This window comes from Myotis nattereri, assembly GCF_964212035.1.
Source record: "Myotis nattereri genome assembly, chromosome: 2".
NCBI lineage: Eukaryota > Metazoa > Chordata > Mammalia > Chiroptera > Vespertilionidae > Myotis > Myotis nattereri.
Genome location: NC_138076.1, coordinates 15,696,865 through 15,718,439, shown reverse-complemented (window position 1 = coordinate 15,718,439; position 21,575 = coordinate 15,696,865).

The window sequence follows — 21,575 nt, the reverse complement described above, 5'->3', positions numbered from 1 at the left end:
TACGGGTAAGAAGCGAGGTATTGATGGATCTTTCAAGAAATGGTTTGAAGGCGAAGGAGGGACTGCCCAGAATGTCAGCGCGCTGTGACTTCTCTCCAGTCAGGGTTCCTCTGGCGGCGAGGTTTATGGTTTACCTGAAACTTTGGACTTTACCTAAGATAACTCCAAGGAAACTTCAAGGATTTACAATCTTGCTGTTTAAGGAGTGGAACAAAGAGGAAAACTGGGAGTTCTCTAATGATTAACCAAGACGCTTACATTATGCAGGTTTTAAAAAAAAAAATGTATTTACAAAGAATTAACCTCTTATCAGTAAGACTTACAAAATATTTTGTTTTCATAATATACAATGACAATAAAGTAGAGCTGCTTTATTTTAGCAATAGTTCCTTGTTTGCTTTTAAAGTCTTTTGGAAGTTTTTAGTGGTGACTGTAACTATTTATGCAAACAATCCATTTAACCTCATTTCAGCAATTTCCCTCTTTTTACCTTTTTCTCGTTGCAAAGCTAATATCCCCAGTTATTCTTGAGGATGAAAAATCTTATCAGTTTAGTTTATCTAAAAAGCCTTTTAAAATGTGCTTATTTTTCATTATATAAGGCCCATAGAAATTGTTTAATTATAACTTGTATTTTAATTCTAAGTAAACCATACTTGGTCATTAATGAAATAACTCCTCAAACTAACTCCCTTGTCCAATAGCTTTGTAGACAAAATAAGTAAATGCTTACTTTCCCCCCTTCTTCTTTCTTTTCTTCCTTCCTTTCTTCTCCCCACCCCCACCCCTCTCCCTCCTTCCTTCCTTCCTTGCAAAATGCTTATTGAGCATCTACTCTGGGCAGGATTTAGGAATACAATATAAATAACATATGGCTAGTATGAAGGAGCCACAGTCTGGTAGAAGAAGATAAATGGGCAGATAATTAAGCCTCATTCTATGACTACTAGGCTAGAGATGGGCAAAGGGATGCTTATGATGGGAACACGGGACAGAGGCTGTCAGACAGAGGGAGTGCTGTCTGTGCAGTCCCCTCCCTCACCCAACACTCGGCTCTCACTTTCAGATCGCTTCTTCTGTCCCAGGTACATTCTGAAATCTGATCATTTTGTTCAACTGACAAATAGAGTTATAATGGAATCAGCCAAGACGCTTTCTTATCATGCCCCATCTCCCCTTTGTAACGCCTCCTAGGAGTAAAAAGCAAGGTGCTCGTGAAATTTCCTGGAAGGAGCAGTGACCCTCTTCCTGTCCCCTGGCCCTCTCCACAGGAAATACATAACACAGAAGGGGTTTAGGAAAGTGATTAGATTGAACTGTTTTCCATAAGAGTTAGCCAAATACTCGAGCGGAAAGCCAGATTTCTTTAAGGGTTTAAAAAGTTAGTCAAATAATTTTTACAAATATTTCTTTACAACTTCCTTCTCTGATTACGCTGTTTTGTTTTCTAAGTTGCGAGTGGGGGTGCCTGGTTTTTGCATCAACCAAAGTGACAGCCAGCTATTCAGCCACAATTCGATTGTGCTGGTCTCAGCGACTGTGTTGGAAGAAGAATGCCCCCGTTGTACGGCTGCAAGGGGCGAAGCGGGAGCCAGTCACAAGGGTCTTGGTGTCATACTTTTTCTCCAAACTGTGCTGAATAGCACGGGCGCATGCCGTGTTACTATGTAAGGCAGAGCCCATGTTGCCAGATAAGGGCCACCGGCAAAATATTAACAGACAATGTGAGTTCTGAAACTATTAACCAGCAACCTTCTCCAACAATCAGACTTAGCAGTAGGCTTTCTAAAGTTTGTATTCAGGGAGCATTTACTTAAACTTCATATTTATTATTTAAATCAGGAAAAAGATGTTTCTAAGTTTGTGAACATGAAAGGGAAAAAATTATATACCTGTCAATTACTGTATACGTGCCTCGCTGTACTTGATTGCGTGTTTAGATGGGATCCTGCGGAGACTTGGCTAACACTGACTCTTAATCAAAGACATATATGAAAGCCCCGGACTGACAGCAGAACTGCTTTCCCAAGCCCAGGGTTTCTGGAAAGAAAGCTGTTACTTACAGGATGCGCTGAGTATGTTACCTGGCTTGAATACACCGTGGGTGTGAGTCTGCAGATGCCATTTTGGTTTACCAACAATAGTTTCGCTAAATAAGGAAAGTCCCGGAGGCAGTTCTTTGATTAAGCTCCAGATCATGCCTCTAATCTAGTCCAGATAGAGAGTTCCGCGGAGCAACTATAACCTGCACCACCCAGGGCGAGCCCGCCCTGCATGGCCTGTGGAGGAAAAGGCTGACGTGTGTTTAGGCACTGTTACCGGAGAAAGCACAGAAGTTAAGGCCCAACAGAGCTCAGAGGCCTGAAGGCACTTCTTCAAATCAAAGGATGGCTTCATTCACCTCCCCTGGCAGCAGCCGCAGTGTGGCAGAGGGGAGTAGGGTGAGGCAGGAATTCAGCCAAGGGGAAGGCTGTCCAGAACCAAGGACCAAGTTCCTGCCAACAACTCCTGAGCACTTGCACCCTCCTGCCTGGACCTTTCCCTGCCCTTCCCTCCTGTCCCCTCCATCTGCTTTCCTGGGAATGACCATTACTCATCCTCTTAGATTCTAATCAGACACCACCCCTGCCAGGAAATATCCCTCTGTTGGGGTAACTAATTGTCCCCATCTTTGATCGCATGTTCCTATCACATCTTGTAGCAGATACCACCCTTGGGTGGGTGGGCACCCTGTGAATCTTCCTTATGGTGTCATTGCTCCAGCTGTGCGTGACTATCCCAGTCACTGGGTTGACCATTTGTCCAGGAAACAAATTTAAAGAGAAGTGAGAATGGTGATTGGAAGAGGCAACAGGAAATTGCTGGGCAAGAGAATGATTTGCAAGAGTGAATGCAAATTACTCTGAAATCACTGTGGGTTTCAACAAGAGAGGGGAAAAGTCTTCGGTCTGGGGTTGGAAAAGAAGAGGAACATAGACAAGATAAGGCTAATTCTGTCTCTTGGAAGCCATAGAGGAATTATAACAAAATAAATCTCAACAGGGAGAAGGTTGGAGTGCCTGAAGTGTGTGTGTGTGTGTGTGTGTGTGTGTGTGTGTGTGTGTGTGTGTGTTTACACATGTGGATATGTATCTATGCATAAAGCATATAGATTGTTTTGTAAATGAGTGTACACCCGAGACATGTTTCCTTTTGCCTTTGAAAGAAATTTTCTTGGCATGCCACGACTGGCTCTAATTCAAAAGAGATAATCCCAGCAGCATCAGTTACCTTGTAACTCTCAAACACAGATAATGTTCCAAGTTTAAAAGTAATTATTTCTGTCCTTCTCTCACATATGGTTAGGCCATCTTACTAATTCTCAAACTAATCAAAAAATGAGATCCTTCAGAAGTCAGTTACTCATGATATTGGCACTTTTCATAAATTCGGGATGATACTACTCAAGAACACGTAAGGATGACTAATTTCTGCTCAAACATGATGAACTGGGTCACAGAGACCCAGCAAGATTGTCGGATGCCTCGTCAATCCTCTAAATATAATAGCAAGAGGCCACTTCAAGATAGATATGGGAGAATGTGGTTCCCAATGAAAAAGAACATTATCTAGGCAAGTTATTTGTGAAGTATTGTTATCATATTTTTCCATAGCATAGTGCAGGGGTCAGCAAACTTTTCCTAGAATGGGCCAAATAGTGAGTATTTTCAGTTTTGCAGGCCCCACTGTTTCTGTCACAACTACTCAACTCTGATATTGAGGCATCAAGTAGCCATAGAAAATGTGTAAACAAATAGGAATGTTTTCATGCCTGTGGCTATGTCGATAAAACTTTATTTACAAAAACAGGCAAAGGGTTTGCTGATCCTTATTAATAGCTGATGTGGTGTAAAAAAAAGTTTATAACTTTGGGCTTTCAAATGCCCTGTGTGCATTTTCCAGCATGCAATAATATCTGGTAGGAAAAGGATTTTCTTCTGAATCAGACCTGGATTTGAATTTTTGTTCTGTCCCTGCTTACCTGTGTGACACGAGGCAGGTTATTAACCTTTTTAGCCTTGATTTCCTTATCAATAATAGAGGTGAACAATGGTACTTATTCCATTGGTTGTTGTGAGGATTCAATAAAATAATATGTGCCAAGCACAGAGCATAGCTGCTCAACAATGTTCTCTAACTCATGCATTTGCACTGTTCTGGGAAATGCCATGATTATCACCAAGAAAGCCCAGCTCTGCCTCGCCTGCCTGTGAACTGTGAGTGATTCACACATTACAGGGTGGCCCCAACCATTATGAAGTTCAGCTCCCTCCAATTCCATCCCCCCACCATCTCCTTCGGGATCTCACAGGTTTCAAGAGATAGATGTAATGGCACCTTGGTTATCTAATGATCACTTTTAAGGGTAAAAGTTTAAGCGAGTGCCTCTAAGCAGGTCTGCATAGGAAAGGAGCCTGAGAACTTATTTACATGTTTTTAAACCAATTCAGTATTGCCACTTAATTGCACATGCTCACATTTTAGTGTTTTCCTGGGAACAAGGACTCTTTTGTCTTTGATTTTCTGATGAGAAGTGCAGAGCTTAGCATACACCAGTCATTTAATAAGTGGCTTTTGAAGGAATGTGGGTAACTAGATCAGATGAGTTGAGGAACCAATAGAGGATAAGTACCTGTCTGTATTGGTGTTTCCTGGGGACCCTGATTTCTCACCTTCATAGGGGAACCCTTCCAGAGACGGCACTGATGTCAAAAATCAAAGAATCATTTTCTCTAGCTCCTTTTCAGGGATGGATCAAAGCCAGTGTGGATATCTCATTCTGTACAGTCTGTTGGAGAAGAAATATGACTTGATTTTTCCATAAACCAATTAAAATTGTGTTTCATGCCTTTACTTAGTGGTAGAGACGTCAGCCCATTCAGTTCATTTCCCTTCCTTGCCCCACTGTTGTGTCTAAGGCATTGCAAGGTCTTGGGGTTCTTCTAATCCTTGGCTATCACCCATCCAAGCTGGCATCCCTGAGGCCCACTACCCTCCCTGTCCCTGGCCAGGAGCCACACATGTCGCATGTGCTGTCCCTCACTGCTAGGCAGGCAGTTCCTTCTGAAGCAGCCCTCTTCCTGCTCTGTCCCTGCTCCTGCTAGCACCCTGAATGGTCTGTGTCCTCTGTCATCTGCTGTCTACCCTTCTCTGGGACAGTAGGCAAGACTGATTTGGAGGAAGGACAAAGAGATTCATGGAAATGTAGTGGGTACAAACTAGTTAAAACTTCAGAATTATTCTGCCACATACATCATTCAAATTGAGCTGAGTGGGACAAGGGGGGTGTTCACCGATCTGTGTGCAAATAGCCTGCATGGCTCTCAGCTACAGGATGGGGCCGAAGGGGAGATAACATCGGGAAGTAGACTGGCCTTGCTATACCACCAAGCAACAAAACTCAGAATCATCAGAGCTACCCCAAAAATGAAAGGAGCTGCTTCAGTGGCCAGTGGGTTCCTGGGCAGAAAATATTCAGCCGCAGCTCAGTGCTTGCTTAGGCAGGTGCTGGAGAAAAGATTTATGGCTTGGGGGAGGGTGGGAATAAATTGTCTTTAATATTTCCTCTAATGCAGACATTCTGCAATTCTTTAGAAAGGTGCTCGTGTGTGCATGCGTGCGTGTGCGCGAGCGTGTGCGTGTGTGTTGTGTGTGTGTGTGCGTGTGTGTGTGCGCGCGCACACACACGCGCCTTTGGTTTGACATTGTGGTGATGAATCCCACAAGATCTAGCCTATCCCCTGTCATGTGACCTCAGGTGAGGCTCTTCACCTCCCTGGCCTGTTTCCTCGCCCACACAGTTGGGACAACAGTACTTACCTCTTGTGGTTGTTGGGAGGCTTACATTGGGTGAAACACTTTGCAAGTGAGAGCTGCCTTGTGAGAACTCAGTAACAAGTAGATATGCCTGGATGGAAATGCTTGTCTCACTGTAACTGCTTGGTCCTCCCAAAACTTTTGGTCGTTGTCATTTTCAGGGTTTCCAGAAGCAACGTATCTCTTTGATAGCGTGGGCCAGGTCCCAGGGAGGTGCCACTAGGACTCAGATAATAATGATAATGGTGGCTGAGTCTCCAGAGCCCTTGCCCCTTCACATTTCCATAAGGTAGGTAGAACTGCCGCCCAGGTAAGGTGACCAAGTACATGGATGACAACTGTCAGAGCCTTACTTAGAAGTCAGGTAACCTGGCTGTAGAGCCTCTGCCATCAGCCACTGCACTCTCCTGCCTTCACCCAGATGGCTGTTCTCCTGTCACTGATTGAACGTGTGAATTACATTCAAGGTTCTCCAGCAGGATATGTGTACATATGTATGTACATAAGTGTGTGCGTGTCTATATCTATACCTATGTCTATATATGATATCTGTATATCAAGAGAGAGAGATTTATTTTAAGGAATTAGTTCATGAGACTGAGGAGGCTTGTAGGGTAGACTGGCAGACCGGAGACCCAGGCAAGAGTTGCAGTTCAAGCCCAAAGGCAGTCTGCTGGCAGAACGCCCTCTTGTTCCTGGGACTTCAGTCTTCATTCTATTCAGGCCTTCAACTGACTGGGCAGGGCCCACCCACATTATGGAGGTAACTTGCTTTACTCAAAGTCCATCCAGAGCAATGTTTGACCAAATATCGGAGCACTCATGGTCCAGCCAAGTTGACACATAAATTAACACCATGGTCCACAGAACTCACCTTGGTCCTCCCTAGTGTCCCATAGCCTGACAATCAGGTGAGATCAAGTGAGTTGATTTTGAAAATAACTTCTGAGATTCTAAGATGAAAGGTGCTGTCTCATTACCCAGGTTTTCTTTCTTCTCCACTTTCTACCCACTCCTACCCCTTTTTCTCTTCTTCTTCGTGTTGCCTCCCCCAACCCCTTTTTTTCTGGGAAAAGGAAGAGGTTGGAGAGGGAGAAGTTTTAGCAGCAGTAGTTTTGCAATATGATACCACAGCATGTTGCAACACTATCCTGCCTGAGGCAAGTGCATCTAAAAGACAAATTCCGTTTTAAGCACATGTACTATATAATAAACCAGCATTTACATATCTTAGAACTGTTTTTCTTCTCAGGCAGGTAATTCCAAAATGTAATAGAGTTTGAAGAATTAAAGTATGGCTCCCAGTTTCCTATGGGTAAAGTTAGAACCCCATTCACTTATGATGATTTGCATCATAGCCTTATTGCAAAAGGGACTACTGGGTGTCTCTCAGGCAGCCACGCCTGCTGGGTCCCTTCAGCGTCATCTGTGCCTGCTCAGATATGGATGGGAAGCAGTGCTCTGTTCTCCAGGTGGGAAGTCAAAAGCCTGGGACAACAAGTGCAAAAAGAAGGCTACCTATTGGAACATCTAGGACAAGTTCTCATGACCAGCCTGTCCTAGTTATGATCATATTTCAGAACAACTACGTCAGCTGTGAGGGCAAAGGGTAACTCTTTAGTACCAAATCAAACTAAAAGGGCAATTGTTAACCACTGCATAAACAAGTGATAGTAAATTGCTCCAAGGCCAGACTGACTTAACTTGAAAAGCAACCCTTAAAAGATGAATTCTTATTTCAAATCACCAAAGCCCACAAACAAATGAAATGTTCATCAATTGGTGGAATGGGTAAACAAACTGTGGTATATCCACGTAGTGCAATACTACTTAGCATTAGAAAAGAACAGCTTACTACCTCATGGAACAACATGGATAAATCTCAAATGCATTAAAGACAGACTCAAAGTGCTACTTACTGTAGGATTCTACTAATATGACTTTTTGGAGGAGGCAAACGTGTAGGGACAGAAATCAGGTCAGCGATCACCAGGGACTAGAGATGGAATCTAGGGGATGACCTCAAAGCAGCACGAGGGAATTTGGGGGGTGACGGAACTGTTCTACATCTTGATTGTGGTGGTGGTGATGTGACTATATACCTTCGTCAAAATTCATAGCACTGCAAAGCCTAAAAAGGGTGAATTTACTGTATATAAATTATGCCTCAATAAATATGACTTCTAAAAAAAGATGCATGCTAACGCAAATGTCCGGAGAGAGAGAGAAAGACAATGATTTTGGCAAAGTGTTTTCAGAGGGAAAGCAATGGGAGTTATAAAAGCCTTCCCGACCTGGCAGCTCCGCCAGAGCTCAGCTCAGCGGTGAGGTCAGGACACTGTGCAGGGATCTGGCAGGTAAGCAGCAGACGGCAAACTCTGTTCTCCATCCAAGTCTAAATAGCTCTGTCAGCGCTTTGCTTATTTATTGCACGCGGTCACTATCTATTTGAAGGCTGAAAGCATGCAGTCAGTGTATACCTTCGTGGTGCGTGGGATGCTGTGGGCTGAACTCCTGGGAAGAGGAGTCCCATTTCCATCCCAGCTGGTAGCATTTCTCCAGGAGGGCACCAAGCAAATGCCAGCAGAGTGTCTGTCTCTGGCCTGCCTCTCAGGAAGGTATAGTACCAGTGAAACAAAAAAGAACAAGTTTTTTATTGGCCTTAAAAAACTTGCTTTAAAAAAAGCGGGGGAGAGGGAGTTGCCAAAATAAGTCAGCAAAGGGGTTTCAGGTCAAAGATGCATTGGGATTCAAAAGCAAGGACTGTTCGCAGAAACGGCATGATGAAATCCCAACTGCCTTAAGAAGATGAGGGCAGTGCCATCGGAGGCTTTGGCCCGAGGCTCGCTGGGGGTGGCAAAGGGGAGTTGAAGACAAAATGACAAGATCATCCAGGTCTGCATAGATGGAAGGTACCACCTCAAATTGTATCAATGGTGACTAGAGCGACTGACTACTTCCAGAGGATAACTTAAATATTTTCCCTAGTGTCGAGCATGCCTGGGATATGTGGGGTTTACCTGTTTTCTCTGCAGACTGAGATCATTTATACATGCTATACTTCCCTCAGGGAGGCCATTTTTACAGCCCAACACACTGCTAACTGCCATTGGGACTGCAGTCTTAGGCTTTGAGATCCATAGACAAATACGCCATATCCTTATTACCAAGGTTGTCCATCACCTCAGTCTGCATGGCGTATAAGCTGCTGATCCTTGCCTTTCCCAAGCTGTGTTCTTTTCTTCCCATAGCCAGACCACTCACTGGGCTCACCCCTCTCACTGTGAATCAGGCATTGGAGCACTGTGCTAGGCAGGGAAGATGGAAAGATTATCAGAACCATCGATAGAGAATAACCTTTTATGAATAAACCAATTAGGGCCAGTAAGAGGGCTATTGTGGTCAGCAAGTCTAGCTCCCAAGGAACAGCCTGCTTGTCTTGCTTTTCTCTTCTATGGTGCTTCCCTATTCACTGGCCCTTCCCTGATTTCAGTTCCAGTTAAAAGCAGCCCTCTGAGAAGGTACCATTCGCACTCCCATTGTCAGGTAAGGATACAGAGACCTAGAGAACTTAATAAACTTACTGAAGGGCACTCAGCTATTTAGAGGGCAGAACTGATGTCCAAACCCATGCCAGCTCATTGCCAAAGCCAGCATGCCTACCCACTAAGCAAAGACTGCCTCATCCTTGTGAAACCAACCCAATGGGCACCTCTAAACATTGCCTTCTATATTTCAAAAATATGCAGGATCCATGATTAGGAGCTGGCGATGGGATTCTGTGGAAAGGGCTGTGGCATCATATAGACCTAGATTCAAATACCAGCTCAACAATTCAATGGCTGTGTGAACCTGAGTGAGCTGCTTGCTTTCTCCAACTTCATCAACTCTAACATTGGAGTAACAATGCTTAACTCATAGAATTATTTTAGAGATTAAATGTGATATATGTTTAAAAATCACTCAATAAATGGTACTTTTTCTCCAAATAATAATTCTCCAAAAGTCTAATTATTTGATATTCCTAGCCATTGTAAATTGGCATAAAATGAAAGCTGGACACGTTTAGAGCAACCAATTATTGTTTTTTAAATTTTTTAATGCCTAACATCCTGATGTATGTATTGAGTTCTGTACTGGAGGTAAAGGAGGGAACAAAATTAGCATTGCCTTCTGAATGATCACCATGCTTTTAAGAAAGTTCCACTAGAATGAAGACATCAAAACTGATATTGGGGAAACCCACACTTTCTCCAAATCCTGACCTTGCACAAAATCTTGATTCATTTCTATGTCTGAAGCTGGAATTTTATTTGTTTATAGGTGTTACATCTCAGGAAGAACATAAATGAATTGGAAACCATCATAGATTAGAAGAACCTTGGCAAGAGATTAGATTTAGAATAAAATATTTTCTTGACAATGATGGACAGAGAAACCATCAAAGACTCTAAAACATACCATATGGCTCCTTTTATATGCAAAGCTCACCCCTACTGGGTAAGAGGAGTGTGAATCAAGATATCTGACCTTTGGGCTCTTCCTCTCCAGGCAAGAGAGAAACCTGTGAAATGGTTAAGAACAGTTAAAGGGGGAATGGAAGTAACATGAAAGGACCGATACAAATAGTGTATGAGTTCAGAGTGGATTGGATTAAGAAGGAAAGACATGGGGGGTGGGAGCACTCGGAGAATGACCTAGAGATGAACCTTGAAGGATGAATAAAATGTAGATTGGAGGTAGAGCGAGTTTTATAGGTAGAACTGATTAAAATAGAAAATATGGAAGGAAAAACTCATTGGTAGGGTGAATGCGTTCTGTCAATAAGACAGATGTAAGGAGGTGGATCTAGGATGAACTTGTGTAATGAAGCTTAGGGGAAGACCAAGAGAGACTCAAGGAAAACCTGCAGCAGTAGTGGGAGAATATGAACTGCTTCCCTGGAGCCCGAAGGGGAAGTGGGGTTAACCTTTGGAGGGAGAAAATGGCGGTATTTGGAGAAAGTAAAATAAAGAACGTATTACTTTGCAAAGCAGTTGGAAACTTTAAAGAACTTGTTAAGCTTAAAATATACTGACTAAATATACACATTGAAAAATGTGAATACAAATTCATAGTTTATATACTCAGCATGGGTAATTAAGAGAAGTTAGAGCCTGGCCAGGGTGGCTCAGTGGTTGAGCATCGGCCTATGAACCAGGAGGTCACAGTTTGATTCCTGGTCAGGGAACAGGCCGGGTTGCAGGCCTGATTTCCAGAATGGAGTGTGCAGGAGTCAGCCAATCAATGATTATCTCTCATCATTGATGTTTCTCTCTCTCTCAACACCCCCCCTTCCTCTCTGAAATCAATAAAAAAAATATTTTTTAAAGAATAAATAATAAAATTTAAAAAGGAGAAGTTACACATGTGCCTGCAGTTCAAAGGGCAACAATATCTTTTCTGAAGTCAATGAGGTTACTCTCCAGTGACAAGACCCAATATATCCAGTCTCGAGTTACATAAGGGGCTGGGGACTCCATGACACACAGATGACATTTCTGAACAGAAATGTTTTCTAATGGCCTGGTCCCTAAAATAGGGTCCCTTGCTTCTCAAAACGTGTCCAGTTTTCTTTGAAGTAGTTCGTGTGCTGGTAGGAACTGAGCTTATTTTGTCTCTCGACTGTCATAAATCACTGTGCTTTCTGATCTGTTCATTTCTAGCTATTCCTCCGACATTTGAAAAGGCTTGAACGATGGAATTCGGGGTAAGTGTGGAGAAGATCCTTCTGTTTTTCTTTAACTTTGGTTAAAAATAGGTGTGTTACTAATACGATGTTTTTGTAGATGATTTATTTTTGTATGTAGTGTCACGCCAGAGTAGCTCACATTTAGTTCCCAGCTTTCTCTCTCTGCCTCAGAGAGCCTGGGAGCTGTTGCTCTGTATTGTTAATAACAAGTTTCAATGTCACACCCGAGTACTTCACAGAAAAGAACAGATTCTACTGTCTTAAACATTTGCTTTATTAAATGAGGGACTTTTTGGTGAGGAGAGGATGTGTGTCTCTTACCAACATTTTATTTTAAAAATATTGAAATTCCACTAGAACCACAAAGCACTATTTTTATCATGATTCCTTTCCTCTAATAGAGAAACAGAAATAAACACCTTGGGGCCTTTGATATTATGTTTAACTGGCAACACATTTAAATTATTTACAAAAGTGTAAACAGAAAAAGTGTGTGTGTGTGTCGCAGGGGAGGGCAGCGAAGCAGACATTGGCCCGAAGAACCCTGTCTTTGGTCATTGCGGCTTAGGGAGGGAGGATATGCCAAAGGCCTCAAGGACAAGCACATTTGCCTCATACCTGAGGCAGCCAAAAAGGATTTGGTTCAAGTTATAAAAAGACAAGGCATTGTCCTAGCCAGTTTTGCTCAGTGGTTAGAGTGTCCACCCGTGGACTGAAGGATCTCGGGTTCAATTTCGGTCAAGGGTACGTACCTCAGTTATGAGTATGGAGAAGGCAACTAATCGATGTGTCTCTTTCACATCAGTGTTTCTCTCTTTCAGTCTCTCCCCCTCCCTTCCACTCTCTAAAAATCCATGGAAAATATACTTTTTGATGTTTTGGGGGTTGGGGGTGAGTTCTATAGGTAGAGCTGATTAAAATAGAAAATATGGAAGAGAAAACTCATTGGTAGGGTGAATACATTCTGTCAATGATGATATATCTAGGGAGGCGTATCTACAAACACAACAACCAAAAGACAGGGCATTGCCTCCGCTCAAGACCCTAATTTCAGCCGGGTGATGTCACCTGCTGCCTGTCCTGAGTGCAGAGTAAGTTGTCTCTTTGCTGTGTGCCAGCTCTAACTTCTTAACCTATAGGCTCCAAACCATAGCCTGGAAGTGGTTAAGAGAATGAAGGTCAGCAGAAACCACCAGCCTGGCTGCCTTTGGAGCTGCACAAATTATTGGAGCTAATGACTCAGAATGGTTTTGAACTCTCCGAGCGGTTCATGTCTCCGCGGCTGGCTCTGCGTTTGGCACAGATAATCAAGCATTGGCTGAAATAATCATTATGATATTACAGTGGAGAAGTTCCTCATCTCTCCCAGTGACCGCCCGCCCTTACAGGGAGGGGGATGGACACAGAACACTCCACTGGTGATCACGCTGAAGTGGAATTTAATGGCTCTATAAATGGTTAAACTGGACATGTTCCCAAGCTGAAAAGTCATCGATAGAATGTAAGAATTTTTTTCTTTTATCCTCTTTCTCTCTTCTTTATTTCTGTCTCTATTGCTGTCTCTGTTCCTGTTTCTTTCCTTCTTTGTTTACCTCCCTTTTCTTTTCCTTTCCTTTCTTTCTTTCTTTTTTTGAGGAAGCACCATAGGAATCTTTCCATAATATCAAACTTTAGACCTGGAAGGAAACTTAGCAGTTATTTTCTCAAATTTTCCATTTGTGGCGTGGAATAAAAAGGCCTGGTTTTAGTCTAAGTTCCACAACCTACTACGCGTGCATCCTGGGTAAAACAATCTTTTTGCACCCTAGTTTTCTCGTCTGTAAACCAAGACTGCTAGCCAGGGACAGGACTGAGCTCTGCGGACTCTCAGCCCAGTGCTCCTTGTGTTTACCCCAGGATCCTATTGGCACCTCCCCATTTGCCTCCATAATCCTCCCTAAGGTGTCTTCCTGCAGACCCCAAACTTCCCCCCTTACATTGTCTACATTCCCTCTATACCCATCCTTGTGATGTCAAAGGATAGCTACTCATGTGCCAGAAAAGGCACTGGAATTTAGCTCTTCCAAGTTCACAGCAATAAATATCCTGATCCTCCAAAAGGATGAAAATCAAACCACAACAGAACAGATACCCTTTCCCACATCCTGCTTCTGTCTCAGGTCCCAGCCTCCAGGTGGTCAGCCTTGATCCCTGCAATCTCTGCGACCTTGTCCGTTCATGGGGAAGACCTCTTTGACTCCCTAAACGATGGGGTTCCCTACTCTATGACCTTATAGAGCATTCTGTCTTCAGAATACCTGTTACAATTTGCCATCAGAAATGCGTGGTCCTGTTTGGCTCTGTCACAAACACACAACACCCCTTCATACTGTCTGATTCAGAAAATCAGAACATATCTCTGTTTGGCTCATCACTGTCTCATCAGAACATTGTTCAGAGTCTGTTTTCACCATAAAAAATGTGCTGAATGAATGAATGAATGAATGAATGGATTTAACTTTTGGATGAATGTTCTGATGATACCCATCATTTATCAAGAGCGTAGAATATGCCAAATGCTATAGATTGGTTGTTTAGATTCCGCCCCCACCCCCCCCCCCACACACACACACACAGATTTGTATACTGTAACCTAACTCCCAAAGTGGTGATATTAGGAGGTGGGGGTCTTTGGGGATGATTAAGTTAAAAAGGTGAAATGCCCATGAATGGGATTGTACCTTTATAAAGAGGTCGCTGAGAGTTCCCACGCCTCTTCCACCGCATGAGGACACAGGAAAAAAAGACACCTTCTATGAACCAGGAAGCCGGCTCTCACCAGATACTGAATCTGCTGGTGTCTTGATCTTGGGCTTTCCAGCCTCCTGACTGTGAAAAATAAATGTTTGCTGTGTATAAGCCACCAGTCTACAGAACTTTGATTATAGCAGCCCAAAGGGACTAGGATATCTGGTTCTAAACTGGGCATTTTATATAGCTTAGCTTCCTTAATTTTCAAAACAACCTTTTGAGGAAGGTCTCACTGACTGTTTTATAGACAAGGAGATTGAGGCCAGTGAAAGCACCAAGAATGGACAGTCACCTCAACTTCCAGAGTCAGCAAAGGCTTTCCAAAGAGTGGCAGTGATGACACCCCACTTAATTCCTTCCACGTCCTGCTGAAAGCAAGTTTACAAGGCTGAACTTACCTGGCATCTTGGCATCTCAACCGGGAGTGATAGAGAGATTGCCCACTGGTGTGGCTCTGTGGTTGAGGGTGCCCTATGAACCAGGAGGTCATGGTTGGATTCCCTTGAGGCACATACTCCAGTGTCAGGCTTTGTCCACAGTAGGGGGTCATTCAGGAAACAGCTGGTCAATGATCCTCTCTCATCATTGATGTCTCTCTCTCTCTTTCCTTCTCTCTTCTTCTCTGAAAACAGTAAAAATATGTATTTTTTAAAAAGATAGCTATCTCACATGTATGATCATACAATCAATGTTTTTCAAAGCTCTATTAGCTATGGGAGCTATCAGTAAGTGAGACATAACCATCTGGAAATAGATCTGGGCTAAGCTGGTTGACCATGGAAGGTATGGGGATTATTTTCTTTTGCTCTCCCCTCCACACCCACAAGTATAGCCAAAAGCTGTCCCCTTCCGGCTCTCTGAAGATACGAATGCCAATCTGTCAAGCACAGGTTTAGCTGCATTGCAGCCCCAGAGACGTGGGTCTCTGTATTATCCCCTTGGCCATACAACAGCACTGTGATGCCTGCTCTTTAATTGAATCACACACAAAGCAACACTATGCCCTGATATGAAAAGTCACATTTATCTCCATTCTGGACACTAGCTCTGTGGGATTATGTCAGTGAATGCGGCTGTCATCCCCACTTGGACTTAGTCAGCTGAGTTGGAAGAGATTTGGTATTTGTTTTATTTTATTTATTTTATTTTTTGAAAGAAAAGAGATTGGTGAATACATGTCTGTTTGAAAGCAAATTCCTTTTTGAGCGAAACACCAGCTCTCCTCATCCCGGGAGCCCTGACCTACGGGTGAGAATATTAGATAATAAAAGGTTTATTTAAAGAAGAATCAGAGATAAAACTCTACAATTCCCTCATCTCACAATTGCACACTTTTCTTTTCCTTTTATGTTCTTGTGTTACATCTTTTTGGAAGCTGTTTTCTCATTCAAACAACCCCTACTGGGCAGGCGTGTCTGGAAGAGCTGCAGGTGTCCCCTGGCCGCTGCATAAAAGCCTGCTTGTTAATCAGCCCCATCACGTGGCTTTTGACCCCCTTCCTACCCTGCCCTCTCCTCAGCTCTCCCAGCCATCCACCACTGCTACTTCTAAAAGGGGGAAAAACTGAACAGCCGGTTCAAAGAGCTATTATCCTAAAGACTCCTTAACAAGGCCTGGGTTTTCCAATAAATTAATTCAAGCTTTTGCTCCCCTCCCCCTCTCTAGACACGGTGCCCCTGTCACTGCAAAGCTTGTTGACTGCTTACATTCTGTGGGCACTGGACATTCTACTACCAAGCGTCCCTCTGGAAGCCACTCAGCACCATCACTGTACGTCAGGACCAGTTGGGAACACAAATCCTCAAGCAGATCATCCTGACTCCGATGAGGGCGGCAATGGTGACATCGTGTGCTATCTGGGGTTTATACAGAGGATCTGGGAGACAAATTAATCCCCCCCCCTTCAATCTTTTCTACTTGATTATTGACTGGCTTGATTGTGCAAATCCTCCCCACATCACTTTATTGAGATTCAAAATGAGAATATTAATTCTATGACATGATGACTCGGGGAGAAGTAATTTGCTAATAAAAGTCAGTGTTTGTAGGAGGCTCTGGGGTTGGCATAGATAGAGATAGGTTATCTATAATCTATGTCAATTATGTACTGTGGGCCTGGAATTGAAGGAAGAGTGCCCGTATCTGCAGGTCCTAGAGGGGAGGTTTATTTGCTCCCCCGCGTCACCTACCCCACCCCATGCAGAAATCAGGCAACATCTGTCTCTTGACTGAGTTCATGTTCTCAGAAACCTGAAAGGAGGAAGCAGATTAAAGGTTTTGGTTTTTGTTATTGTTATGTGAGATATTTGGTGGGTGGGCGGGAGGTCACCATGTGGGGTACCATTGGAAGAAATAAGACTTTTCCCCAGAGTTACTTGTGCTGTATCAACAGGGGATTTTACTCCTGGGAAGGGCTGATGCTGGTTATTAGTAAAATGCTTTAAGTGTCCAAAAGACTGTCTTAAGATCCTTTCATGGTATATTTCCTTTGAGAACTGTAAGAATATAGGTAGTAAAGAGAAAAAAAAGGCCACCTCACTTCAAGGCTGAGTAAGCAAAGGAAACACTTTGTTTTCAACAGGTTTATAAAACTTTACAACAGATGGCAAACGACATGTTCTCTTTTGATAACTAGGACATCCACCCGCCCCCCGCCCCCCTCGCCTGCCCGGTCTCCCCATTGAACAATCCTCAGGAAAACCTTATTTAGAACACTGGCTTACCTTTGTGAGTCAAACCCCTAAGCTATGGCCCGAGTAATGACACTCACATGGCTGGGTTTTGGCAAATGATAACTAGGTCTCAGAGGTAACATTACACAGAAGGCTCCAGGAGGAGTCAACAAAGACAACGCAAAGGTCAGGGCGTGGAAGCCTACTGACCTGGTCAAACCAGAACCACCGCTGCCCTGGAGGAGGTGAGGGGAAAGTGATGGGATGATGGGACTGTGGAACACACGAAGCCTGTGATGCTTTTCATCCACGATTTATCAGGCAGCAATAGGCCTGGAGTTTCTGTGATTTTATAGAATTATGGATTGACCTATTCCCTACAGGAGTTTAATAACAAACGGCCTTGGGAATGACTAAGGCGCACTGACCTAAAGATAACATGAGATTTCTCAGACCTGGTTCATCTTTCACAAGGAGGCACTTCACTTACAGAAACATAGGTGGTTTTTATCTCTCTCTCCTTCAATTGTAATGAAATATGCGTGACACAAAGTTTACCATTTTTACTTTTGTTAAGGTTATGGCTCCATGGCATTAAGCACATTCACATTGTCATTCAACCATCATCACCATCCATTGCAAAAACTTTATCTTTCCAAACTGAATCTCTACCCATTAAACAGTAATGTGCCATTCCCTCCTCCCCAGGCCCTGGCAACCACCATTCCATTTTCTGTCTGTATAAATTCAACTAGTTTAGGTGCCTCATATAAATGGAATTATATAGTATTTACAGCATAATGTCCTCAAGGCATCCATGTGGTAGCATGTGCTAGAATTTTTTTCCTTTTGAAGGCTGAATTATATTCTATTTTTTTATGTTTATTGATTTTAAAGAGAGAGGAGGAAGGGAAAGGGAAGGGTAAAAGAGGGGAGAGAGGGGGGAGAAAAAGAGAGAGAGGAACATTGATGTGAGAGAGAAACATCAATAGGTTGCCTCTGACATGACCCCTGACTGGGGGATCAAACCTGCAACCATTTGGCATATGGGATGGTTCTCCACCCAACTGAGCTGCCTGTCCAGAGCAATATTCTATTTTTTAATAGACAACTTTATTGAGGTATAATTTATATACCACAAAGTTCAGCTATTTTAAGCATGCAATTCAATAGTTTTAGTAAATTTGTCAAATTGTTCAATCATCACAATCCAATTTTAAAACATTTCCATCATCTCAAGATTCCTCATGCTTATTTATAGTTAATCCTTGTTCCCATACCTCTTTCCCACCTCATACCTAGGCAATCACTAATCTATTTTTTGTCTCTAACAGAGCTGCCTTTTCTGGATATCCTATCTAATAAAGAGAGAATATGCTAATTGACCCTCATGCTGTTGCAAAGATGGTGGCGCCCACAGCCAATAAGGAGGGAATATGCTAATTGACTGTCCCTCCCTCAAAGATGGCAGTGCCCACAGTCAATAAGGAGGGAATATGCTAATTGCCTTCCATGCCCTCAAAGATGGCGGTGCCCACAGCCACAAGATGGAGGCACCCAGTCTCCTCAGCCCTGCCGAGGCAGCAGGTGCGCAGCAAGGCCGGGCCTACCCCCAGTCCCCTCAGCCTCCCAGCAGCCCAGAGTCGGCCCAAGGTGCAGGTAACCAGGGCCGGCCGAGGCTTGCGCTGCCAGCAGTGGCAGCGGCAGAGGTGTGATGGGGCGTCGCCTTCCCCTGATGGCCGGGTTGCCTCCCGCCCCTGAGGACTCCTGGACTGTGAGAGGGGGCAGGCAGGGCTGAAGGAACCCCCCTCCAGTGCATGAATTTTCATGCACCAGGCCTCTAGTTTCATATAAATGGAACCAACATATCAAGTACTCTTTTGTGTCTGGCTTCTTTCACTTAGCTTAATGTCTTTGAGATCCATGAATGTTTTCACATGTATCAGTTTATCAGTTTTTCATTTTTTTTAAAATACTGACAAAATATTCCATTATGTGGCTGTCTTACACATTGTTTATTCACTCACCAGTTGATGGACATTTAGGTTATTTCCACTCTTTATTATAAATAATGCTGTAGGAACATATGTGTGCACATTATTGACTGGACATATTTTCATTTCTCTTAGGTAGATATCTAGGGGTAAAATCGCTGGGCCTTATGACAACTTTATGATAAACTCCTGAAGAAACTGTCAAACTGTTTTCCAAAGTGGCTGTACCATCGGGGGGTTTTCTTTAGGGTAACTAAACAAACCTTTCAATGTGTTTGTTTTCTCCCTGTGACCCTTCCTAATGTAAAATATTCTGCTTCTTCCCAACTCTGACCCCAGCTCAGTCAGAAAGCCAAGCAGTGGGAGTTATGAGTTAATTCCTCAAATAGTTCTAATTTTCACATCCTTAACACACAGCTGAGTTCACGTTAAAACCAAACAACTTGCAAGTTCAGAAGAACTGTGCTATGAAATGTCCTATGAGACCTTGGACAAGTCACATTGGTCATTCAGGGCCTCAGCGTCTCCATTTGTCACTGAAAGCTTAGGTGATCGCTAATGTCCATTACTATCATCTCTGGAAATGTATGTGGACCCAGGAAGATCCCTTTGAGGGATCCAACAGGCTTTAGGATACACCTTAGTTCACACCACCTGCATGAGGAGGTAAAGAATTTCTCAACTGTGCACATTCCAGCTCAGTGAAGACTTCGCCCTAACTGTAGACCTTAAAAACTAAAGAAAAGGGAGGTATTGATGAAAAGAATGAGCATTCTCTTCCTAGGGCACATTGAATGAAAGGACACTGCCCTTCTTACAGTGAACTGTCAGGCATTACATCTGTAGACATTAATTAGCATGTCTCCTGTATGTCATGCTCTTTTGAGTTGATTTTTAACATTTTGTTATTTATTGATTTTAGAAACAGAGAGGGAGAGAGGAAGGGAGGGAGGGAGGGAGGGAGGGAGAGAGAGAGAGAGAGAGAGAGAGAGAGAGAGAGAGAGAGATTTCTTTTTTCACTTATTTATGCATTCATTGGTTGCTTCTTGTATGTGTCCTTACTTGAGATCAAACCAGCAACCTTGGCATATCAGGAGGACGCTCTAACCAGCTGAGCTACCCGGCCAGAGCTTGAGCTGATTTTTGAAAAATCTTTTATTTTCTGCCCAGAAGCAATATATTCCTCATTGGAACATTTTTACTTTAGGAACTACATCCGTTTCCTAATTCTGTTTCAGCCGCTGTAACAAAAACTGGGTGGCTTAAAACAACAAAAATGTATCGTCTCACACTTCTGGAGGCCTAGACATCCAAAATCAAGGTGTGGCGAGGGCCAGGCTCTTTTTGACAGCTCAAGGGAAGAATCCTTCTTCGTGTCTCCTTGCATCTGGTGTATTCTGGCAATCCTTGGTGCTCCTTGGCTAGTAGATGAGGTATTGAGGGTTAGGACTTCAATATATCTTTTTTTGGGAGGTGGAGGAACACAATTCAACCCATAACAATTTTGGGGGGAAATGAGGTTTGCAATAATGTAACTGTCACTGAATACACATCTAACTGTAATTATATTGTAAAAGGGGAGAAAACTGTGTTCCTTCTGCAACACCTCACATCGGAGCTCTGACACTTGATCCCAAAGACAGATCATAACCATCTTGAACCTTTGGCCCCGAGTCCCATGTGGTTTGACATCCAGATATCCTGCAGTTATTTAAATAAAAGCGTCCAGTTTAGGGGGGAAATCTATTTGGTGCTTGGAATGTGCTACTGTAAATTATTTAGAATATTTCATCCTGTGGAGAACTACCTAGGACTAAAGTCAGGGAGAATGGGATGTTGAAAATGGTTTTTAAAAAAGGTTGGGACACAGGACAGGGATTAACCGATAAGATTGCTTGAATTTCCACACCTCAGAGAAGAAAAAGATAAATCTGGGTTGGCAACTGAAAGCTGATTATCACTGGGAGGAAAGGGGTGGGGGGGGGTGGGGGCTGTGTATGCTTGCTAGACCAACCTTTAACTGGCTTGCTGAGAGCATCTAGAACAGTGGTTCTCAACCTTCTGGCCCTTTAAATACAGTTCCTCATGTTGTGACCCAACCATAAAATTATTTTCGTTGCTACTTCATAACTGTAATGTTGCTACTGTTATGAATCGTAATGTAAATATCTGATATGCAGGATGGTCTTAGGCGACCCCTGTGAAAGGGTCGTTCGACCGCCAAAGGGGTCGCGACCCACAGGTTGAGAACCGCTGATCTAGAAGGAACTTAGAATGGCTCCTCACAGCAATATTTTTAAAGACATTTTCCTCCCCTTTCTCCCCTCCCAATCCTTCTAGGGTGGTTTTGGGACCCCAAATGCCACCAATGCAGGTCCAGGACATGCCAATGGCTTCCAGGTATGCCAACTCTCTCACCTGGAGTCACCCTCCTCCCTTTGTTAAATGTTCCTTGTCCCACTTGCATCCCTATCAAGCCCACCTTTCCATTCCTTTGGCACCCCCCCCCACCCCACCCCCCACCCCCCCGCT